Source organism: Rhinolophus ferrumequinum, chromosome X (assembly GCF_004115265.2).
Source record: "Rhinolophus ferrumequinum isolate MPI-CBG mRhiFer1 chromosome X, mRhiFer1_v1.p, whole genome shotgun sequence".
Lineage (NCBI taxonomy): Eukaryota > Metazoa > Chordata > Mammalia > Chiroptera > Rhinolophidae > Rhinolophus > Rhinolophus ferrumequinum.
In genome coordinates, this window is record NC_046284.1 from 12,867,167 (window position 1) to 12,893,009 (window position 25,843).

The 25,843-nt window shown below is 40.2% G+C and overlaps 2 non-coding genes and 1 pseudogene across 2 annotated transcripts; 1 reads left to right on the forward strand and 2 right to left on the reverse strand.

The window, feature by feature from the left end:
• Positions 1–16,991: 16,991 nt before the first annotated feature.
• TRNAK-CUU (transfer RNA lysine (anticodon CUU)) lies at positions 16,992–17,065 on the forward strand. The gene has a single exon. It is a non-coding gene; the product is annotated as a tRNA-Lys (tRNA).
• Positions 17,066–21,662: 4,597 nt separating this feature from the next.
• Positions 21,663–21,764, reverse strand: LOC117030313 (U6 spliceosomal RNA). Its single transcript, XR_004424363.1, has one exon. It is a non-coding gene; the product is annotated as a U6 spliceosomal RNA (small nuclear RNA).
• Positions 21,765–23,280: 1,516 nt separating this feature from the next.
• LOC117032374 (nucleosome assembly protein 1-like 4) lies at positions 23,281–24,833 on the reverse strand (annotated as a pseudogene).
• Positions 24,834–25,843: the final 1,010 nt, after the last annotated feature.

Consider the following 25,843-nt stretch of genomic DNA (forward strand, 5'->3'; position numbering starts at 1 on the left):
AGAGCTTTAACTAAAAGAAAGAAACTGCTTGGCAAGATGTGTTCCGGGGATCCTCTAGCTTACTAAGCTGCCATTTGTAAGATGCTGGCGACCTTTGACGTAGACACCAGTATTACCAGTGTGAGCGCTGCAGACAAAAGTACTGGCAGGAAGAACCAAATCAACATTACTAACAACAAAGGCTGTTTCAGTAAAGATGATATTGATCAGACTGTAAAAGAAGCAGAAACATATAAATGAGAAGATAAAATCAATAAAGATAGGGTAGCAGCCAGAAATAGTATAGAATCCCATGCATGCAAACAGTTCCAAATCCTTTTCTGAGACTTAAGTAGGGAAGCTAGCTACAAAAGGAAAGTTCTTGACAAGTGCCAGGGCGGATTAAGCTGCCTTGACGGTAACTAAGTTGCTAGAAGTGATGAGTGTGAGTATAAGCAGAAAGAGTCTTCAGTCTGAGTGTCATCAGGCTTCATTACCCTCGCAGCTCACAGAAACCTAGGTCTAGGATGGATGAAGTAGACTGAACAGTCATTCTTTGGGAAACCTTTCCCGTTCTCTGCAGCCATGTATGCAGTTTCTGTTTCAATAGTTCACGCTTAGTTTGGAGCATCAGTGCGTATGAAAAAGGAGAGTCAAAACCTAGTTGAATGGTAAGAATTTGTCAGTGTAATTCAATATTTTAATATTAATGCTTCTACGTCTGGTGGGTTTGTGAACTTCAACACATTGTTGAACACCTGAAGTTTATGTATGGTGACTTATTTGGGAATTAGCACTTATAAAATATTTATCACACTTAACATTGGTAACAAGAATGAGGATGTATTACCATCCCACAGTCTCACCACTTTAATAACAGTGAGTACTTGTGAACAAATATCGTGGCTGCAAATTTGTATAAATATTTTGTTCTACTCATCTGTTTACTACATTAGAGTTTACCCCTTTTAGTCACATTTCTGTGTATCTCTTTAAAAAATCTTCATAACCCATTGATGTCTGCAACTCTCAATTTATAGAAAAATTACAATCCTTCCCAGGTCCAAGTTGATGTTTGCGATTTTAAGTCTTCTCATGGTATGTTTTTTTAATTGGGGAAGGGGAACAGGACTTTATTGGGGAACAGAGTGTACTTCCAGGACTTTTTTCCAAGTCAAGTTATCGTCCTTTCAATCTTAGTTGTGGAGGGTGCCGTTCAGCTTCAAGTTGTTGTCCTTTCAGTCTTAGTTGTGTCGGGCGCAGCTCAGCTCCAGGTCCAGTTGCCGTTGCTAGTTGCAGGGGGCATAGCCCACCATCCCTTGCGGGAGTCGAACCGGCAACCTTGTGGTTGAGAGGACGCGATCCAACCAACTGAGCCATCTGAGAGCTCAGCAGCAGCTCAGCTCAAGGTGCCGTGTTCAATCTTAGTTGCAGGGGGCGCTGCCCACCATCCCTTGCGGGACTCGAGGAATTGAACCGGCAACCTTGTGGTTGAGAGCCCACTGGCCCATGTGGGAATCGAACCGGCAGCCTTCGGAGTTAGGAGCACGGAGCTCCAACCGCCTGAGCCACTGGGCCGGCCCTCATTGTATGTTGCTTAACAAGGGCCAGAACACTTTTTTCTTACCATTGATTGATTTCTCAGCTATATATGTAAAAACGTCTGTTGATTTAAGGAAGAAAAGATCTGTTTCTTGATCTTCTTAAAGTCAACACAATTTCCATGAAAATATGGTTATAATGACAACTTTTCGATGAATTCTATGGCCTTTATAAGTTATAGAAAAGAAATATTTCTTTATATATCAGAATTATGGTACCATAGTTTTACTGTCATTCTTAAGGGTAGGAGTATATTTAATGAACTTAAGACAGAAAAAGCATATTAAAGTGGGGGTGGGGGGGATCCTGACATTGGAAGCCATTAGAGCAGAATTGAAGGGAAACAATAAAGGAATGTATTAATTTTTGGTTAGGTAAAATACCTGACTTTCTGAAGTAGCTCAGGGCTTCCTTCCTTCTATGGGTTTAGAATCTTGAAAGCAGAACTGATCATAGGTTGGAATCCAAGACCAGCACAGTGAGCGTGTGGCTTCTTGGGTCAGTGGATGGCAATGAACTTGTACGTAAATCAAGGGCAGAGACATCTTACTTAAGGTAAACTCAGTTTTCTGATATTTTAATTGTATATATTAATTTCAAGTATTGAATTCACAATCCAATATCTGAATGAGATCAGTTCCCTTCAGCTCAGTTATCAACACTTTATTGATCATTCTATATTGAAATACCTGAAATAAAGCACTTTGTTGACTCATAGGAGCCCACATTCCAGTGAAGCAGTAATGACAAAATCAGAGAGCTGAACATGTGAAGGTTACAAGACGGTCCAGAATGGCCAAGGGTATCATACTGGTTTCAGAGGCGTAGATAAGGGGAACGTGGTAGACCTGGGAGAATGCCTCCCGGTAGGCGTTGTGCTCTGCTCATAGTAGTTACCTTCCTCCTCCTCCTTCCCAAGGATGGGGACGGGTCTGGATGCTTAGGGCCTTAAAACCCAGTATTTCAAGAACAGGAAGTTGGGAGAAGTGGTGGATCAAGGGCCAACTAAACAATACTATTGTGGGGGTAAATACCACAGGGCGAAATTCAGGTGGGCTTTTTAAAGTTCATGCAAACAGCAACTAAAGAGTTTCTGTGAGAGGAAAGGCAAGGCAAGGCTTAGGTTAGCTGACTAGGCCAAAGTTTGGAGGAAGCCCACTGAAACTGAGGGAACAGGAAATACCACCAGCCACAGGAAGTGCTGCGTGAGTCTGCTAAGAATGCCATAACAAAGTACCACAGACTGGATACCCTAAACAACAGAATTGTATTTGCTCACAGTTCTGGAGGCTCGTCGTCTATGATCAAGTTCTCATCAGAGTTGTTTTTTTCTGAGGGCCAGGAGGAAAGATCTGTTCCAGGCCTCTTTCCTTGGCTCATAGATGGTCTACTGCTCCCTACGTTGTCACGTGGTCTTCCTTCTGAATGTATCTGTCCTGATCTTCTCTTCTTATAATGATACCAGCCATATTGTATTAGCACCCACCATAATAACCTCATTTTAACTTATTTCTGTAAAGAGCCTGTCTCCAAATATGGTCTCATTGTAAGATAGTAGGGGTTAGGACTTCAACATATGGATTTTGGGGGAAAGACACAATCCAGCTATAATAAGTACCTTGATTTTAATAAACATCATCTTCTCTAAGTAACGGCTAGACTCTGAGCCCAATAAAAACATGAACAAGACAGCTCTTGCTCTTAGAATGTTTACTATCTATTAGAGTAGGTGTTTGGGTATTCATTCTCCCTTGGCATCTGAGTAAAGATTCACAGGACTTGGCAATTGGAATGAGCCTAGAAAAATAAACAAGGAGGATTTGGAGAGAGTATACTGAGACATCTCAAGCAGGAGAATGAGATGGGTGAGGAAGGATGCAAAATTTTCTGTCTATGTGACAATTTAGATAGCATTAGTGGTAGAATCATACAAGTCTAAGAAGTATTAATATGGAGATGTGTCAAATATAAATATAACTATATATTTGTATCACTTTCAATGAAAATGAGTCTTTGTTTGACTTTGGTTGTTGCTAAACATTGGACACACTTCCTTGATAACAGCTTTTTGGGGATATGAGATATAAACAAAACTGACAGGATACTAGTGTTTATCCATCTGCCTGATGTGAATTTAGTGGTATTTAGAACTAAATGGTTTTCCAGAATATCACAATAGGAATACAGTATTCGCTAGATTTTGTTCAAGTGGCGGGAATGAGTAACTTCTATAGTGTTCACAAAACAAGGCCTAAGCCAATATTTTGAAGCTATTGGCAGTTACTTCTGCATTGAGAAAAATGATACTATGCTGGACACAGTGATCGCTCAATAAAATCGCTCATTGATTAATAAATTCTTGGGTTTTGTTACCTTAAAAATTAAAAAATACATACTACTTTTGGGTTTCCAGCAGTGTTAATGATAGTGTAAAGGCCAGTACTTATAAAAGATCATTAGATTTAGTTAATCAAATGTGGGTTACTTTTCTAATATAAATTATATGTGTGTACTTAACACATGTTTTTACTCTTGCATATAGCAGTAAAATGGCGATTTATCACACTCACAGAGGGTGCCCAAAAAATGTATACACATTTTAAGAAAGGAAAACTGTATTAAAATTGTAATACTCAATATATACCGATAACGAAAGATGAATACAAGTCACGTGTGACTTCTGCAATTACAAGAGGTGCTCAAAGTGTTTCCCATCAGCGTCCAGACACTTCTGATTATGGCGAACTACTGCTTGAGCAACATTGACCAAAGTGTCCACTTGTGTACATTTTTTTTGGCACCCCTGGTATACAAAATTGATGTGTCAAATAAGGGCCAGATAAAACTGTTTTTACTGGGGCAGCCAGTTACCTCAGTTGGTTGGAGCTTGGTGCTCTTAACAACAAGGTCGCCGATTCAATCCCCACATGGGCCACTGTGAGGTGCACCCTCCACAACTGGATTGAAACAAGTACTTGATTTGGAGCTGATGAGTCCTGGAAAAACATAAATAAATAAAAGTTAAAAAAAAAACAACTTTACTGTTTGATCATTCTATTAACATAACGAAAGATTCAACAAACACAACAGACCTGGAAAAGTTTGTACCTGGCAATGATGCCTCAGACCTCTGTAATTCCTCCTGAGTTCAGTCTGTACTTTGAGCTTGCCTCAAAGAAATCAGAGAGAGAGAGAGTCCTAGAGGAAAAGAATTGCTTTTAACAGTCAGGTAAATTCTTCAGGAAAATTACGCTGCGTTCAATTTGGGGTAGATTATTTTGATTGTGACTCACCTGTGAGACAGATTCTGCCTTAGTATGTAAGTATACACACACACACATGCGCACACACACCAATTTGATCCCCACTAAAGGTCTATGAGATAAATACATTTATTCTCCATTTTACAGATGAGGAAACTGAGGCACAGAGAGGTTATGTATGTTGCCCAAAGTTTTATAACTAATAGGTGTTACAGCTGGGATTTGAACCCAGGCAGTGTCTCCTAGAAAATAGTTTGGTCACTCAGTCGTTGCACACACACCCCATACACACTCTTAGAAGCACACACATAGGGCTAGAGACCTATCTCCGTAATTCAGCCCCAGCACTGACCTCCATGCCCCGTTCATACATTTAGATGGGGAATCTCTGTTAGCGTGTGTACTTCTCATTGATTTGGGGTTTTATTTTTTTAAAACTGTTCTCCACATACCTCCCAGGAAACGCTGCTCACCTCTTCCTGGACTGCCCTGTTGCCAAGCTCCCGTTGCTAAGTCTCCTTCTCTGTGGTGGTTACACTTTCACTAAGTGACTGCTTCTCGTCCTTCACGCACACACACACACACACACACACACACACACATTATCATCTGGATCAAGTTAGTGATGCCTTGGTCACCTACAGAAATCCAGTTGCTTTCTCGTGCCTCTCAGTTGGCGCCCTGCCGCAAGAGTTAACATCTATTGTTCTCGGACTTAGATGACATATGAAAGGTATGTGGTGACTCGTTTTTTGCAAGGTGTAACCCAGGAAGTAGGGGGACGATGTGGACGATGGAATGCACAAAGAGCAGCAGAGGCAAAGGCTGACACTGTAAAGTGACTCACTTGGAATATTATTCCTATATCAGGAGCTGAATTCCTTTCTCACTTCTTAAGCACTACTTTATTTCCATCCATCAAGTGAAATAGTAATAAAATAATAAAATGTAACATTTCCACTTCACTGTCCTTAGCGATGGCTTTAAAATTTTATGGTTGGTTATATTCCAGTAGCTTCCCTTAAATTCTGGGAACGTAGCCTATCATGGTCCATATGACGGTGGTTAAGTCCTATCTTACTTACGGATATTGGTCATAAAATTGGTTTTACTGAAACATTTGACCACTTGATGTCCTCACAGTCTCTCTGTGCATCTTGAGGGGTGTGGTATTTCTAAATGAGCCCCAGCAAGTCAGGATGACTAATATGACTCAGTTTTGGTGTTTATTTTTGGTTGAGGAATATTGGGGAACAGTGTGTTTCTCCAGGGCCCATCAGCTCCAAGTCATTGTCCTTCAATCTAGATGTGGAGGGTGCAGCTCACTGGCCCATGTGGGAATCGAACCAGCAACCCTGTTGTTAAGAGCTCGCACTCTAACCAACTGAACCATCTGGCAGCCCCATGACCCAGTTTTCAGACAAGGAAGGAAAAACAGTCTGTATTGTCGTCTTCTGACAGTTGGTTGAGAACAATGGCTCCTATGAGGAAGTGTGTTGAAATGGAAAATGGTGCTCAAAGGACCTGGTCCAGCTCTCAGCCCTCCCATTATCTGGATGTTGGACTTCATGCAAGCCACTCAGCATATCCTGCAAAGAGAACTCACTATAAAAAGTGGGTTTTGGAACAGTTCTCTTGAATAATGACTTGCTTCACCTAACCTAGTAAAACTAAAATCCGACGTTTACAGAGGTGTGCAGAAGCAGGTATATTTTACTGATGGTGTTAAAATTGACCCACTTAGTGCAGTTTGGCACCTTTTGGCCTAGACATTGGATTCCTCACATTTAAATGTATGGTAAGAAAAGTAACCCAGACTGAGAAAGACTCTCTCTCCCTCAAATGCTATTTATAATAGCACATTATTTATTTGAACATCCATCCACAGAAAGAAAACAAAGTGCTCAGTGATAGTTAATACCGTGTTTCCCCGAAAATAAGACCTAGCCGGACCATCCGCTCTAATGCGTCTTTTGGAACAAAATTTAATATAAGACCCAGTATATTATATTATGTTATGTTATGTTATATCATATAAAACCTGGTCTTATATTAAAATAAGACCAGGTCTTGTATTAATTTTTGCTCCAAAAGACGCATTAGAGCTGATAGTCCAGCTAGGTCTTATTTTCGAGGAAACATGGTAGTTAAGTATGTTAGTGTCCCCACTAGATAGAATGTTATGTAACTATTAAAAATGGTGACTATGGAGCCTGTTTTGCAATAAGAGTCAGCAAATTATGACTGAGCTGGGCCAAATCCATCTCACTGCCTATTTTTGTCAATAAGTTTTTGTTGGAAGACAGCGATGCCATTCCCTTCTGTATCTTGTATGACTGCTCTTGTGCTACACGGCGAAGGTGAGTCGCTGCTGCAGAGACTATATGGTTGCAAAGCCTAAAATATTTATGGACCTTTACAAAAAGACTCTGCAAACCCCTGACTCAGAAGATACTTATAATGAAAGGAAAATAAAACCCTAAAGTGCATAGTCAGTGGATTATAACCGTAAAATTCATTCTGTATGCCCACCAGATACACACGTACAGACAACATGCAAATAAACGGAACAGACACTGATATGGCAGGATTATAGAGGTAAAATAAGGTGATTTATTTTTCCAAATCCTTTTGACAGTTCTGTTTCAAATTAATACACCAACACTTTAAAACTTGAACGCGTCCTTCTAGGGCGGCATGCTGTGGCACAAGAAAGGTCAGTGTGTTGGCCTGTGCTGGGTGCACAGAGAATGGTCATCGCAGTTGGAGCACTGGCAGCCTAGGGCTGTGTGCTGATGCCAGTAATTCTGACGCCACGTATTATTCATGTACGATACCTTCCCGTTGACACTGTTGCTTATCTGCTTTCAATGGACAATTCTTTCCGTGCTGCATCCCGAGACTCGAAGCAATTAAGGGGTTGAGTCGAGCACTCATGACAGAAATCGCACGCTGTTATTCTGACAGCCCAGCGGTGCTGACAGTAGTAAGATAATGTATTTGACTCTCCATTCCACTGGTGCTTAAAAAAGTGGCACTTGCTCTTGGAACCTCTCAAGGTCTGAGCCAGTGTAAAACTGGAGAAACCAAACTCATAGGGAGGGAGATCTGTTCATCTTTAAAGGGGATGGAGCAGAAGCAAGTCAACACAGGAGTTACCCCCGGTGGCATGAACAAGGATCCTCCTTTGAGCCTCAGAATAATGTCACGCTCTCGATTGCAAAGAACTGTAAAGTTCCAAAGTGAGAAGAGACCTGGGCCAAAGCAGTCAATTCCTTGCCCTCACTTTCCTATATGGAAAATGAGGCCTGCATCAGATGAATGTTTTTTGGTTTTGGTGTTTTTGTTTGTTTGTTTGTTTTGTTTTTGTTTTGTTTTTTTTTAATTTATTGGGGTGGCAATTGTTAGTAAAATTACATAGGTTTCAGGTGTACAATTCTGTAATACATCATCTATAAATCCCATTGTGTGTTCACCACCCGGAGTCAGTTCTCCTTCCATCACCATATATTTGATAGATGAATGCTTCTTAACTGTGGCCACAGTAGAATCATTTGGTAGTCCGGATGGGGACAAAGGGATAAAAGAAAGGAAAAAGGACCTGGGGCACCTGGAATCATATAGTCTTTAAAACCCATCTGGATGGTTCTAATGTGCATCTGAGTGAAGGACTGGGCTAAATGATTGCTACATTTCTTCGTAGTAGTGTTTTAGAACCTATATATACACATACATGTGTATACACATGTTGTAGGGGTATCTTTTTTCATCAAATGGTAATCACAAGCTAAGAAAACAAATTATTATTATTTGAGTTGTATTGAGCTCCTGGATGTGCCAGGTATTTGCTAAAATGTCTTATTTTGTAAAGTAAAAATTGTCAGCAAATCAGAACCGCAATGAATAGCGCCTCACACTTGTTAGGCTGTCTATTAAAAAGGCAAGTGATAACAAATGCTGGCGAGGATGTGGGGGAAAGGGAACCCACCTCGTGCACTGTTGGTGGGAATGTAAATTGGTGCAGCCACTATGGGAAACAGTATGGAGGTTCCTCAAGAAACTAAAAATAGAACTACTTTATGACCCAGCAATTCCACTCCCGGGTATTTATCCAAAGAAATGAAATCACTGTCTCAAAGAAATATTTGTACTTCCACGTTCACTGCCACATTATTCACAATAGCTAAAATATGGAAACAATCTAAACTTCTTCAACAAATGAATGGATAAATAAAATGTGAGACATACATGTGTCTATATATAGATATAGATATATAGATATAACCACAGTTATAAAATACCTCCATACACACACACACACACACACACACACACACACACACATATACGTGTGTGTGTGTGTAATGGACTATTATTCTGCTTTAAGAAATAAGGAAATCCTGCCATGTGTGACAATATGAATAGACCTAGAGAGTATTGTGCTAAGTGAGATAAGTCAGACAGAGAAAGACAAATATTGTGTGATCTCACTTATATGTGGACTCTAAAAACATTGAACTCATAGAAAGAGAGTAGCATGGTGGTTGCCAGTGGCTGGGAGATGGGGGAAACAGGGAGATGCTGCTGAAAGGGTAAAAAAAATAAAAGTAAAAATCGTCAAGTTTATCCCTCCTAACAAATCTCTGAAGTAGATATTATTTTCCTCATTCCAACTGAAGCTGAAGAAACTTTATCAGAGATTAACTATTTTGTCAAAGTGATGAAGCTAGTAAAAGGCAAAACGGGAATTTTAACTGAGGTTGAAGTCCAAGGTCTGATGCACTGTACTTTTGGTTGTGGCAGCTCCCTCGCGGGTTGTGAAAGCATTCACGAGGCAGGTAGAAATATAGAAGGAAGATTTATTAAAATAAGAGGAGAGTTGGCGGGGCAGAATCTGCTGGAAACTACTGCAAACTCCAGCGCTGAGTCTTTGTTTGATCTCAAGTTTTATATTTTCTAACCAAGATATGAATTGCTTCGGCCTGTAGTGCAATTTACTATTGAGTTCGGAGCTGTTCATTGGGGTGGGGGGAGGTACGGTTAAGCTGTTTATCACAACCTTTGCGTATGTTATGTAGATTTAAGTTGGAGCCAGGAGCGGATTCCATACAGATGCAAAACCTTTCCCAAGTCACAGGGCCAGCACTGGGCCGAAGTAAATAGAAACATTGAAACTGGTATGTATTGTAAATGTATAGGAAGCAAAATCATTAAGACCTGGCAGAAAGAAAGTTGAGAAAGAAAAGCTTTCAAAAAGTCCCAAGCTAAATTACACGTGTTAAATCAAATTATACCAGAGAGCCAAATCTCAAAAATAGATTTAGTGCCATCATTGTAATTCCCCTGTCTTAATACTTTTTCCAAAGGTAATTTTCTTCAAGCTACCAAATTATTTTGTACATTCATTGCTAGGGTGTAATACCAACCACCCAACTTAAAGATCCCTGGATCAAAGCTTTCAGGCATTTGTCTTGTGGGGGAGGAAGAATAATTTTCCCTCTACCCTTCTAGGTTCTTGGCTGAGACCCCCTCTGTAATAAAAAGACATCAACAGGAGAAAAAACAAGTTTAATAACATGGATACCTCCTGTATACATGGGAGAGACCCAGGAAAACTGAGTAACTCCTGAAATGGCCCAAGCCACCAGCTGTTGGGGGTGGTGGGTCAGTTATGGAAGGTTTTCTAGCAAAGCTCAGTAAACAAGGGTAAGGTTGTTATTGCAGATTTAAGTTCTTGCTTCCATTGATAAGAATTTCTAGAGATTTAGAATCATCCTCCTCTTCCTGGTAGAGAGAAAGAGAGAGAGAGAGACCCTTACAAATGGAGATTTCCCTTATAAATGTGTCTGTTACAAAAGGGTTACTAACTTCTACTTTGTTTTCAGAGCTTCTCTCAGGTGTGCTGTTTTGTTGTTGTTTTTCAATCAGGCTAAAATAATCCTTATGCTAAAGAAGCATATTTTGGGGTGACAAATTCTGTGCCCCTTTAGCCTTGCAGTTATTTAGAGAAAATATTGGTATATGTCTACTGTGTGGCTGTTAGGTTTCTATTTGTATCAGTCAGGATTTTGCAGAGAAACAGAATCAGTAACACACACCGACGTATACATGTGCATTTATTTATTTCAAGGAATTGGCTTATGCAGTTGTGGGGGCTGGCAAATCTGAAACTTGGGCGGGAGTCTTCAGGCAGAATGTCTCCTTTTTAAGGGGAACCTCAGTTTTACCCTTAAGGCTGTTCAACTTGTTAGATGAGGCCCACCTCCATTATCAAGGATAGTCTCCTTTATTTAAAGTCTACTGATTATAAAACACCTTCACAGCAACACTTAAATTAGTGTGACTAGATAAGTGGGTACTTATAAAACTAACCATCACAGCACTGATTGTAGCCTGTCTGCACACTCCAGCAGGGGAACTCCAAGGGACTATTCCCCCGCTGTGACCTCTCAAAGCATTGTGCTTTCACCTCTTACATATTTACATATTAATACATTCTAACCTGTCAGAATGAAGTACCAGGCACTGCATAGATGTTGAAGAATCAGAAAGGAATGAGATAACAAACACTCCTTGCTGTTAAGAAAAGAGAATGCTTCGCAGTTCTTAAAATCATGTTTTGCGTGTATGGGGTACTCCAGTGTTGGAGTCCATAAAGAACACTTCAGTACTGAAAAGTGTCACTACCAGTCAGGCCTAAATCATCAACATTTATATTATCATCTTCTTTTACTCTTCGAGTAGATTTCATGACAGCTATATTCTGAATATAAGCCCACAATCAATGTATGACTTCAGTCCAAACATACTTTGAGTTCGTGGAATCAACATGATTTCAGAAAAAGGATTCACTTCAGCCCAAAATCAGTATATGTTTGCGGCGATTCAAAGAAACATTGTCAAATCTAGATAGTGCCCATAATAAATATAGTCTGTGGTCACAACTTTCAAAAAAAACTGATTGGTTCAGTGAATTCAATGGTGAGAAAAAGAGAAAGTATACCTAGTTCTTTAGCATCCAGAGGTTAATATCCAGTCAATACATCTGTGTTTCCAGTTACTCTTTTACTGGTGGTTGTGCTGTTGTGCAATGAAACAAACAAACAAAAATTATAACGAGCTTAATTATTCCATTATCGCTCTCTTCTTTCACTAAGAACACCTAGAGGACTATTGAAAATACCCTGAGTTACTATATTAAAAACAATCGGTAAGAATTTTTAAACTTTGGTTTAACTGTAAAAATATATCTGTACAATACTTTGTGTTTTTGAAAACCAATAAAATAATATAATAGGTATTCATTGTATCCTTTGTATGTGCTAGACTCGTCATAAATTTCGTTTATTCTCAGCAACCCTGTTTGGTAGGTGCTATTACTCGGTATTTATAGATGAGGAAGCCAAGTGGCCCAGAGGCTACATAGGTAGCGAGTGGCAGAACTGAAATGTAAACCTACTTCTGCATGACTCTAAGGGTGTGTTCTTTTCATTGCAGTGCTTTGCATCTCAGTAACGTCATTCATTTCTTTGTTGTGCAAAAAAAGTGTCCTCATTGATAGCCAAGCTAATATGCTTATCATTTAAAATTATGTAACTATAGATTATTTCACAGTTGTCAAACACTGTCACTTGTCACGTATTTGGCTAATCGGTTTACTATGGAGCTCTTTTTAGCTGATAAAATAATCATTCTCGTGCTTGCTTGTACCATGTTTCCCTGAAAATAAGACTTAGCCATACAGTCAGCTCTAATGCATCTTTTGGAGCACAAATTAATATAAGACCCAGCATTATATTATATTATATTATACCCAGTCTTATAGTAAAATAAGACTGGGTCTTATATTAATTTGTGCTCCAAAAGACACATTAGAGCTGATTGTCCGGCTAGGTCTTATTTTCAGGGACACACGGTAGCAATCTATATTAAAAATGAATGGTTGGCCCGGTCCCCTTCTAGATGTCAGGTACTAGAGTATTGAGTCAGGGATTTTCCTTCTCACAAAAGCTTGCTTGTTTTTTGTGTTTTTTTAAAAAAAAAAAACACAAAAAAAAAGCTTGCTTTTTATTTGCATGTCTGCTGCAGTTGTCCAAGGATGTGCTTGGATTGATCTCTTCTGTGAGACCTCTTCCTCCTGTGGCTCATCTTTTCACACTAAGAAAGCAAGTGAGAAACGGTTTTAAAAATACGAGCATGGCCTGTGTAGCTTGTCTACTTGAATCCGTTGTGCGTCAGATGACATCCAGCTGAGTACATGATGGGGCCAGTGGGAGAAAGTGAAAACCAGAGGCGCCATTTGGCCAGATCTTACTGTAAGTGAACCTGGGCTGATGATGAAGCAACCATATGTTACCCTTCTAGATAAGATCCTTTTGAGAGTGACAGTGGGACCTGTTACTGTTATGCAGGGAAAGCAGGCATTAACCTGAACATAGGCTCACACCATTTCATGGACAGCATCATGAAAATAGTGCTTGTTCCATTGGAATTTTAATGCTGAATTAACATCGACCTAAACCTGTCCTCTTAGTTCTAGTTCAGCCAGCATTTATTAACTATCTGTTATGTGCTGGGTTCTGTGATGGATGTTTGTACCGTGTTGGAGGTCGGGGATAGTACTGGAAGGTAAGCTGGATGGAGAGGGACATAAATGACCACTCCTAATGTAATTTGGATGGTAGTAAAGATATGCCAGTTCCCAGGGGAGGGGAGCGCTGGTGAGAAGTTGTGATTCATATTTGGGATGGAGGAAGAATTGAATTTAAATGTTCGAGCTAAACCTGGAATGAAGTTTTCTTTTTTTGGGGGGGGGGTGAGGGGAACAGGACTTTTATTGGGGAACAATGTGTATTTCTGGAACTTTTCCAAGTTGTTGTCCTTTCAGTCTTAGCTGTGGAGGGCGCAGCTCAGCTCCAGGTTTAGTTGCCGTTGTTAGTTGCAGGGGGCACAGCCCACCATCCCTTGCGGGAGTCAAGGAGTCGAACCGGCAACATTGTGGTTGAGAGGATGCACTCCAACCAACTGAGCCATCCGGGAGCTCAGCGGCAGCTCAGCTCAAGGTGCCGTGTTCAATCTTAGTTGCAGGGAGCGGAGCCCACCATCCCTTGCGGGAGTGAAGGAGTCGAACCAGCAACCTTGTGGTTGAGAGCCCGAGCACCCAACTGAGCCATTTGGCTACCCAGAAGCTGAGCAGCAGTTCATTGACTTCATTCTAGTAGCGGAGGGCGCAGCTTGCTGGCCCCTGTGGGAATCGAACTGGCAGCCCTGTTGCCCAGAGCTCGCGCTCTAACCAACTGAGCCATCGGTCCTCCCCTAAACCTTGAATGAAGTTTTGATTGAAAGTAAGACATTCAGACAGAGGGCAAAGCATATGTAATGGTACTTGGGTGTGGAACTGCATGTGAGTTAGGTGACAGTAGAGTAGATTGGTGTGGCTGGAGTATGAAGAGCGTAGACCAAAGTGTGAAAAGAGGCCTGAATGTGAGGGCTTGATCACCTTCAGGGCCTCTTCAAAGAACTAAAAACAGACCACTCTTTATATAAATCACTCAAAAAGAGAATCAGATAATAACAAGCAAATTTCAGTGCTTTCCCCAAGCAACATATCTTCACATACATTTTTTTCATTCATTAAACCAGTTTTACTCACCGTGCAGTCCTCAGACCAGCACTATGGGCTGCACTTGTGAACTGATTAGAAATGCAAATTCATGGCCCCCACCTGAACTTCTGAATCCAAGATCTCTTGTGATGGCAGCCAAGAAACTATTCTAACTAGCTCTCCAAGGGGATTCTTATGCTCATTAAAGCTTGAGAACTGCTGCATTAAACATTTATTGGGTGTCTCTTCGCTGTCAGCTGCTGTGTTGGACCCTGGAGATACAGAGTTGACTTGAATTAGGTACAGTCTCAACGCTTGATGTTCGGACAATAACACCACAATGAAAAGTTCCTCTATGAGAAACAAGCCACAAGTGATGCGATTGTTAGCGAGGATATAATGCTTTACTGCTAAGTGTTCCGTGACCCTGATACTAAGAATTTAAGATACATTCCAGAATTTTCCAGGGAAATATGGGCATCTTTCCTTAGTATCTAATATAGCTGCATTGGTCTTCAAAGGTAGTTCAAATGCTAGTGAGGAATTGGAAGACAGCTATGCTTTTTAGGTTTTATCATTTTAATAACTTCTTTTATATTTTCTGCTTTTATGATATGCTCATCCATTCAGAAACGTTTACGCACTTGCTAATCCTTAGCCATGGGCAGTTATTATTTTTTATTATCAAATTGTTCAAATATACTGAAATACCCACATACCTATCATGCAGATTTAACCTGTTGTCATTTTGTTATACGAAATAAATATTCTGTGTATCAAATCAGAGACCAAGAAGTGTAGACTAGAGAAGAGTAATTTTGGAAGATGTAAGGCCTGACTGTTTTCCAGATCTGATGAAAGTCATGAATCCTTGTATATAGGAGACAAGAGGTATACATGGCAGGAGACACAAAAAGAAATACACACATTCTTGTGAGACTATAGAAAACCATAGACAGAGATCTCAGAATCAACTACCAAGAAGACGAGATGGGATAATATTTCTCAGGGAGTTGAGAGAAAATAATCATCAATATACAATTGTGTACATCTAGCCAAACCATCTTTAAAAAGTGTGGGGGAAATAAAAACATGTAAGATAAACAAAACTGGGAGAGCGTACTTAGAAATGGCCTTCATTGAAGAAACTTCTAAAGAGTTTATCCAGGCAGAAGAAAGACTCCAGAAGGAAGATCTGAGATGCAAACAAGAATAGCAAAGAAATAAATTAGGACACAAACAGATAAAACTAAATTAAAGGTGTATGTATAAAATGCCATCAAATATTACTACAAAATATAGTGCTTTTATTACAATTCAGTTATAAGTTGCATTGTGAGATCTACTTAATCTCCTTAGTTATTTAGGAGTTTTGGAGTGTAAGCCCTGACATTTTTTTTTTTCTTTTTTATAATGCAGGTGCCTGACTTGAGCTTTGATTGTCCAGGCATGCACTTCAAAGAGGCATCCACTTCAAAGATGACTATCTGGCTGTCATGAACCACAGTATGTGAGTCCATCTGCCTCAGTGCACTCGCCAAAAAAAAAAAAAAAAGAATGAGCAAGGGTTTGCAGTGGAGAAAGGAAGTAATTTATTATTACAGGATTGGCCATTTCACAGCACCAGCGAGCTCATGCTCTGAAAGACCTGACGCCCCCGTGGCGTGTAGGTTACAGATTTCATGGGGCAAAAGCGCAAGACACCATGGGTTAGGAGTTCGAGGTTGCGTTAGGAGCTCACTGGCTGGAGGTGAGGTAAGGGTAATGAATCATTTCTTCAGGTCTCGAGGACAGCTCTGAGGTCTGCTTTTGTATCAACTCTTGTCTGGTTTCATGGAAAAGTAGCCAGTGCATCGCAGTTCCATTTCAGGATTCAGGAGCTTTAAGCATAACTTAGGTCAACGTGTTACCTTTAGTACAGAGAACAAACGGATGGTCGCCAGATGGGGGACGTTTGGGGGACTGGATGAAAAAGGGGAAGGGATTAAGAAGGACAAATTGGTAGTTACAAAATAGTCCCGGGGATGTAAAGTACAGCGTAGAGAATATAGTCAATACTATTGTAATAACTATATACAGTGTCAGGCGGGTGCCAGACTTATCAGGGGGATCACTTCGTAAATTATATAAACGTCTCACCACTGTGCTGTACTTCTGAAACTTACATAATATTGAATGTCAACTGTAATTGAAACAAAAAAGTTATCGCTAGCCTGCTGGAGGTCCAGACCTTGTGACCTCAGGTCATAACTTGTCTTCTGTGGCTTCAGGGGTTAGTGGTTAACAGGGGGAAAGGCTAGGGCTATGAGGTGTGTGGAGAGATTAAGAAAAATTGATTTCTAAAGTTTTAGTCACCAACCAAATCAAAATCATGAGGACCCTTGGTTTCATAAATACACTGCCAGCCTAGATAGAGCCAGGCTGCCTCCCAGCACTGAGGGTCCTTTGTTTTAGAGATCTTGCTTGATTTTAGAACTGACCTTTTTTTTAAGTTACTTGTTTTTCTTCTCTTCCCTGCTTTAAAAAATTCCTGCTTTGGGGGCGGCCGGTTAGCTCAGTTGGTTAGAGCGCGGTGCTCTTAACAACAAGGTTGCCGGTTCGATCCCCGCATGGGCCACTGTGAGCTGCACCCTACACAACTAGATTGAAACAACTACTTGACTTGGAGCTGATGGGTCCTGGAAACACACACTTAAATAAATAAAAGTTTTAAAATTCATGCTTTTATGGTTTAAATTAACCAATAAACAGTGAGCCCATGAAATGCTAGGCCCCAACCCTCGACACTAATAAAAGCTGAACCCCAGGCTTGTGCTTGCTGGCCACCCCCACCCCCACGTGACTGTGTGGCTCCAGGTGTGCTGTGTAACCTCCAGCTGCTGTAAGTAATCTGTATCTTTTCAAAGATTGCTGATGGTTATTGCTGAAGGGCATCTTGCAAAATTTTGGGTTATTATTACTAAATTTATTGGGGTGACATTGGCTAGTAAAATTATAGGTTTAAAGTGTACATTACTATAATACATCACCACATATTTGACCCCGTTTTCCTTCTTCTACCACCCCCCTCCCCTTACCCTCTGGTAACCACTAAACTATTGTCTGTGTCTGTGAGTTTTTGTTTCTTTGTTTGTCTCGTTCCTTTGTTGCTTTCAGTTGTATATCCCACACATCAGTGAAATCATACGGTTCTCGACTTTTTCTGTCTGACTTATTTCACTTAGCATAATAATCTCGAGATCCATCCTTGTTGCTGCAAATGGCACTATTTCATCTTTTCTTATGGCAGAATAGTACTCCATTGTATATATATACCACATCTTCTTTATCCATTCATCTATCGAAGGACACTTTGGTTGTTTCCGTGTCTTGGCCACCATAAATAAAGCTGCAATGAACATCGGAGCATATATATCTTTACAGATAAATGTTTTCAGATTTTTTGGGTAGATACCCAGGAGAGGGATTGCTGGGTCATATGGTAATTCTATTCGTAATTTTTTGAGGAACCTCCACACTGCCTTCCATAGTGGCTGCACCAGTCTGCATTCCCACCAACAGTGTATGAGGGTTCCTTTTTCTCCACAGCCTCTCCAACACTTGTTACTATTTGTCTTGTTGATGATGGCCATTCTGACTGGGGTGAGGTGATAACTCATTGTGGTTTTTATTTGCATTTCTCTGATGATTAGTGATGTTGAGCATTTTTTCAAATGTCTATTTGCCATTTTTTTGTCCTCTTTGGAGAAATGTCTCTTCAGGTCCTAAGCCCATTTTTCAATTGGGTTATTTGCTTTTTGCTGTTGAGTTATATGAGTTCCTTATATATTTTGGATATTAGCCCCTAATTGGAGGCATTGTTTGCAAAAATATTCTCCCATTCTGTTGGTTGCCTCTTTATTTTGTGGATGGTTTCTTTTACTGTGCAGAAGCTTTTTAGTTTCATATAGTCCCATTCATTTATTTTAGCTTTTACTTCCCTTGCCTTTGAAGTTAAATACATAAAATCCTCTTTGAACCCAAGGTCCATAAGTTTAGTACCTATGTTTTCTCTATGCAGGTTATTGTTTCAGGTCTTATGTTTAGGTCTTTGATCCATTTTGAGTTAATTTTGGTACAAGGTGACAGCAGTCTAGTTTCATTCTTTTGCATGTGGCTTTCCAGTTCTCCCAGCAGCATTTATTGAAGAGGCTGTCTTTTCTCTCTTGTACGTTTTTGGCTTCTTTGTCAAAAATTATCTGTCCATATTTATGTGGGTTTATTTCTGGGTTCTCAATTCTATTCCATTGGTCTGTGTGTCTGTTTTTCTGCCAATACCATACTGTTTTGATTATTGTAGCCCTGTAGTACCAGCTGAAGTCAGGGAGTGTGATACCTCCAGCACTGTTCTTTTTTCTTAGGATTGCTTTGGCTATTCGGGGTCTTTTGTGGTTCCATACAAATCTGATGATTTTTCGTTCTATTTCTTTAAAAAATGCCATTGGGATTCTGATGGGGATTGCATTAAATCTGTGTATTGCTTTGGGTAATATGGCCATTTTAACTATGTTGATTCTTCTAATCCATGAACACGAATGTCTTTCCATTTCTTTGTGTCTTCTTCAATTTCTTTTAAAAATATAGTTTTCTTATAGCTTTCAGTGAATAGGTCTTTCACATTCTTGATTAAGTTTATTCCTAGATATTTTATTCTTTTTGTTGCAGTTGCAAAAGGAATTATTATTTTTTTTTAATTTCCTTTTCTGAGATTTCATTGTTAGTATATAGGAATGCAATGGACTTTTGTACATTGATTTTGTAGCCGGCGACTTTACTGTCTTCATTTATCATTTCTGATAGTTTTTTGTAGGAGTCTTTAGGGTTTTCTATATGTAGCATCATGTCATCTGCAAAAAGTGACAATTCAACTTCTTCGTTCCCAATTCGGATGCCTTTCATGTCTTTCTCTTGCCTGATTGCTCTGGCGAGGACTTCCATTACTATGTTGAAAAGCAGAGGTGATAAGGGACAGCCCTTTTGTGTTCCCGAATGTAGAGCAAAGGGTTTCAGTTTTTCACTGTTAATTGTGATATTACCTGAGGGTTTGTCATATATGGCCTTTATTATGTTAAGGTATTTTCCCTCTGTGTCCATTTTATTAACTGTTTTAATCATAAATGGATGTTGTATCTTGTCAAATGCTTTTTCTGCATCTATTGATACAATCATGATTTTTGTCCTTTATTTTGTTTACGTGATGTATCACATTGATCGATTTGCGAATGGTGAACCATCCTTGTGCCCCTGGGATGAACCTCACTTGGTGATGATGTATAATCATTTAATGTATTGTTGTATTCAATTTGCTAGTATTTTTGTTTAGGATTTCTGCATCTGTATGCATCAGAGATCTTGGTCAGTAGTTTTCTTTTTTTGTGTTATTTTTCCCGGATTTTGGTATCATAAGTAATGTTGGCCTCATAAAATGAGTTTGGAAGTATTGCCTCTTCAATTTTTTGGAAGAATTTGAGGAGGACAGGTATTAAATCCTCTTTGAATGTTTGGTAGAATTCACTAGTGAAGCCATCTGGTCCTGGACTTTTGCTTTTTGCGAAGTTTTTGGATGATTGTTTTAATTTCCTTACTTTCGATTAGTTTGTTTAGATTTTCCAGTTCTTCGTGATTCAGTCTAGGAAGGCTATATGTTTTTAAGAACTTGTGCATTTCTTCTAGGTTGTTGAATTTGGTGGCATATAGTCCTTCATAGCATTCTCGTATGATCCTTTGTATTTCTTTGGTATCCGTCATGACTTCTCCTCTTTCATCTCTGATTTTATTTGTGTCTTTTCTCTTTTTACCTCAGGATTTAGCCAAGGTTTGTCAATTTTATTAATCTTTTCAAAGAACTAGCTCTTTGTTGCATTAATTTTTTCTATTGTGTTTTTGTTCTCTATTTCATTTGGTTCTGTTCTAATTTTGTTTCCTTCCTTCTGCTGACTTTGGGTTTCATTTGTTTTTCTTTCTCTAGTCCTTTAAGATATAATGTTAGGTTGTTTATTTGGGATTTTTCTTGTTTCTTGAGATAGGTGTCTAATGATATAAATTGCCCTCTTACTACTGCATTCACGACAATAATTTTGATATGACATATTTTTATTGTCATTTGTTTATATGTATCTTTTATCTCTTATTTCTTCATTGACCCGGTCGTTCCTTAATAGGATGTTATTTAATCTCCATGTATTTTTGGTTTCTCCTGCTTTCTTTTTGCAGTTGATATCCCATTTCAAAGCCTTGTGGTCAGAGAATATGCTTGGTATGATTTCAATCTTCTTAAATTTGCCGAGGCTAGTTCTGTGTCGCAACATATGGTCTATCCTTGAAAATATTCCATATATTCTAGAAAAGAGTGTATAGTCTGATGTTCTAGGATGAAGTTTTCTATAAATGTCAATTATGTCCATTTCATCTAATGTGTCATTTAGGGCTGCTATTTCATTATTTATTTTCTGTTTAGATGATCTATCCATAGCTGTCAATGATGTATTTAGGTCCCCTACTATAATTGTGTTTTGGTCCATTTCTCTCTTTAGTTCTGTTAGTAGTTGCTTGTTATATTTTGGTGCTCCCTGATTCTGGCAATAGATATTGATAAGTGTTATGTCTTCTTGTATTGTCCCATTTATCATTATGAAATGTCCATCTTTGTCTCTTGTTACCTTTTATATCCTGAAGTCTGTTTCGTCAGATGTAGGTATGAATACACCTGATTTTCTCTGGATTCCGTTTGATGGGAGTACCGTTTTCCACTGTTTCACTTTGAGTCTGTATTTGTCCTTGTAGCTGAAATGCATCTCTTGGAGGCAGTATATCGTTGGGTTTTGTTTTTTCATCCAGTCTGCCACTCTGTACCATTTTATTGGTGAGTTCAGTCTGTTTACATTTAGGGTGCTTATTGACATACGGGGATTTCCTATAGCCATTTTATTTTGCTTTCTGTTAGCTCAGTGTCTCCATTGTTCCTTTGCCTTTTTGTTTCTGTCTGTTATTTTAGTTTGGTGGTGTTCTATGATTTTGCCCTCTGTTATCTTTTTTGTTTTGTTTTGTTATGTGTCTCAGTTCTGGGTTTTTGTGTGTGTGTGGTTACCAGTAAGTTTATGTAAAAGAAAGTTTCATATATACAGTAGTCCTTTTTGTTCAGCGTGCTTCTTGTCTCCATTCCCCTTTGCAAATTCAGAAATATGGAACGCTTCACGAATTTGCGTGTCATCCTTGTGCTGAGGCCGTGCTAATCTTCTCTGTATCGTTTTAATTTTATTAGGTTGGTGCAAAAGTAATTGAGGTTTTTGCAGTTATTTTTAACCTTTCAAACCACAATTAGTTTTGCACCAACCTAATAGTATATGTATTGCTGAAGCGAGAACCTTTTTTTCTTTTTCTTGTTTCACAACTTTAATAGAATATTCTATTCTGTCCAAATTAAAAGCACTGTATTCAGTTACAAATGTATCATAAGTAAGGCTGAGCACTCTTCAGGCCAGGTCACAGTGTGGACCTGGCATCCCCCAGCTACCAGGGACCATGGTCACATACTTGGGAACCCCACACACCAGCCAAGAAAAGATCACTCTGAATGCAGAGCTTTTAAGCCAAGATGCACGTGGGGCTGAGAAATGGGTGCTACTGAGAGAGTGAGAGAGGACACTTACACACTGAACAGAGAGCTGTGCCTCCAAGCCCAGGTTCCTCACCACAGAAGGGGCACATTCGGGGCTCTGCCCACAACCCCCACCCTTAAAGCAGAGTGTAGTAGTGAAGTCTGCATGTCATGGAACCATTCTCCTGCCATCAGCAGCTGGCGGCAGGAGTGGGAGCGGTTTCTTCCACACAGGCCTCCCTCCCAGAAGACATGGCGCCACCTCTACCTGGTCAAGTCACCAGGTCTCCCGTCACAAACATGGTTTCAGAAACTCCCAAGGACAAGCGACAGCATGCATCCCAAGCCCTCATAGCATGAAAGAACAAATAAATACAAGGGTGAATCACAGAAGCTCACTCCTCTGGGTCGTGTGATCCACAAACCCCACCCCCACCCCACCCCAAGGAAAAGAAAACCAAAGAAAGAACACTCTGAGAACAGGACACTACAACTCTTCTGAAGCACTCAGATACAGAAGACCAAATGGCTGGAAACAAAGCGTGTGGGTTTCTTCAAATGAAAGCAGAATCGGTCCGATAGTGGGAATGGAGCAGTTGATTCTAGATGCCATGGAACCACGTCCCCAGACATCTGCCCTGGGCATCCATTCAGTGACCTTCCACCCCCAGCCCTTTTTGTGTTTCACAACTTTAATAGAATATTCTAACTATTCCGTACACATTGAAAGCACCGTATTCAGTTACAAATGTATCATAAGTAAGCCTGAACACTCTCCAGTCACAAACATAGTTTCGGAAACTCTGAGGATAAGCCCTCACAGTGTGTGTCCCAACCCCTCACAGCAGGAAAAAATGGATAAATGATGAATCACAGAAGCTCGCGCCTCAGCATCGTGTGTGTCACAACCCCCCAAGAAAAATACAACCAAGGAAAATAAAACCAAAGAAAGAACACTCTGAGAACAGGACCCTCCTCTATGGGGTCTAATGGGCCTTCCAGAAGGCAGGGCCTGGGAAAGTCTACGGAGCTGCACCGAAGTCCATCGTGCACGCTGGAATTAAATCGGCTATTTCTGAAATGCATTTAAGTTGCCACTATACAGGGTAAGCAAAATAATAAGGACAACGAAAAGTTGAAGTGAAAATCACGCACGTGGAAACAAGTCAGACGTCAGCACTATCAGTATGATGGTGCTATAGCCCTGACTGAGTCCTGACAGACATGCGGGCAGCAGCTATACCGGCGGAGGCAAACTCGCTTCTCACTGCTATTTGCATTCGGCGAATTTTGGCGTCGTCCTCATCTGCTCCCTCCTCCTCACCTCCTGACACCTCCTCTTCTCCTTCCTCACCTTCTTCAAAGTGTCATCCTGTGTGGCCTCCCCCGAGAAGTACAGCACAGCCCATGGGACTGTCTGCTCGTGAAGGAAGTGTCCGATCTCAAAGTCAGAGGCTAATGCAAATTTGGAATCCTCATCCAGTGATTCTCCATCCCCCAATGTTTCCAGAGGATTGAAGAAGTTGAAAAACGAATTGTTGGAACTTGTTTGGTAATTGTTTTGACAGTGCCTCGACCCTTTTGTTCCTGCTTGTCCTTGATCGTTTTGACCGTAACATTTTGTTACTTTCTTCCAGTGAGTAGTGCACCCATCACAGTCAACTATTTCAGTACCTTCAAAGGAAAAGGAGTTGGCCTTATCTTGCTCCGAGTTCATCTTGTACGTTTTTGTCAGCACTAAATTGGTAAAGTAGTCATTGGGTTCAAAGCGAAACTCTAATACAAGAGACATAGGCTGTGCAGGCTCTGAAAATGTCACTTTAATATCCCACAGGTGTTTGCAAGATTGGTTCATTACATTCCTGGACTAACTCACTCAGCATATCCATGATTCTGAAGATGGTGAACCAGAACACGGGAATCCCTCTGGGGCCTGGCTCTTCTGCTGTTGTTTTTTCTGCTATGCCTACTTTATTTTTCACGTCTCCAGACAATTTCTCCTCCTCACCATTCCGATTCTGCATCTGTCGGCACAACATCAACAAGTGACAAATTCCCTGCTCTTGTCAAGGAGAGGCTGGGACAGTGGTGCGTACTTCCCCTCATGTCATGGACCTCATCAAAGAACTTGGCTTCTGTGTGAGCACACTTTACCTGGACTTGTGTGAGCGCATTGATTCTTCTCTACTGCTTTAGGTAAAGTCTTGATGGAGCTTGAAGGAGTGTGGGAGACAACGTCAAGTCACTTCTGTAAGGCTGCCAAAACTTGAGGATTCTGCATCATGTGACCTGTGAACTTTTCTGTAGTACTTGCAGTTTCCAGCAGCTCCCAAGGAATCTGAAGGAACCCCATCTGAAGAACTGTTATTAGTGGCCTTCTGATCGTTTTTATCTCCTCACACCTCCAGCAGTAGTGGTGGCTTCGCTGCTCTTGGATTTGTGCCATCATGGCCCAGGGATCTTACAGTCTTAATAAGAACCACAAGAGCTGGTCCAGTCACTAGATCAGTTATTGATTGGCTGACACCAGTGCAAAACAAGTATATGTGTACTTAACTTTTATCGTTGATTTCTAATCTAATTGTGTTGTGAGATATTTTCATCTGTGATATCAGTTCTTGGAAAATGGGTTAAGCTTCCTTTATGTATCACTTATGCTTCAGCAGCACCCAGGGTCTAGGAAACAGATGGCACAACTCAACTGGGATTTTGACGACATTTTACTTACGAATATGTTGAGGGAGGTCATGGCACCTGGGGACTATCAACAGTGAAAAGGGACTATTACGGTTGCAAGGTTTTAAGGGACAAAGGAAGGAAAGTGCTGGAGCCCAGTGAGAGGTGGAGCAGTGGGAACAGGACGATGCTCTCTATGAAGCTGAAGTTAACAAAAGGGCACTGCTCCTGTCAGGACTATGGCAGCCACTTAGGCAGGGAGGGAACAGGGCAAAATTGCCCTAATCTCTCTTTCTTCATGTTCTCCAATCTCCTGCCAATACCTCCCAGTAGCTAGACGGGACTGGAAGCCAGAGCGTAAGGAGTCCAGGGAATGCAGCTCACAGGTGTTACCACCTAGGGCATAGAAGAAAGGCGAGAAGGACAGAGACTGACTGGTGGAGGCGGGCAAATGGAAAAGAACCAGCAGATTTTATGACCTGTGACACCATGTGATTTGAATAGGTTTTATTTTTGCTCAAAAAATGCGTATTTTTGTATCGGTCATGATCCAAGTAGGAAAACAGAAATCACTCGAAGTGTTTTTTCAAAGAGCAAATTTCATACAGAGAATTGGTTACCAGGTGACATTAATACAAGGAAACCAAATGGGAAGGTGAAGCCATTGAGAGACTAGCAATAGCAGGAGGTACATGTCCTTTCGGTCTAGAGATCCACAGAGAGTAGGTGATGTCAGAAATCAGAAATCAGGCCATGCTGCTGTTTCGTCAGAGACATAAAAATCCCTGATTTTAATCATTCTTGGGGAGCTGTGCCTTGATTATGCTGTATCTCTGTTTCTGTGAATGTTCTTTATGTAAATTATTTGTATTCGGTATTTACATTTTCTGTTATTATTTCCCTGTCGTTTTTTTATCTTCAAACTTTGTGTTGTTTTACTTATAATGTGTCTCTTTAAGTAGTCTTTATAACTATACATTGTGTTATATTAATCTGTTGTGATACTCGCTCTCTTTCAATGGGTGAATCCAATTGATTGCGTTTATTTTTTCTTTTTTTTCTTTTCTTTTTTTCTTTTTTTAA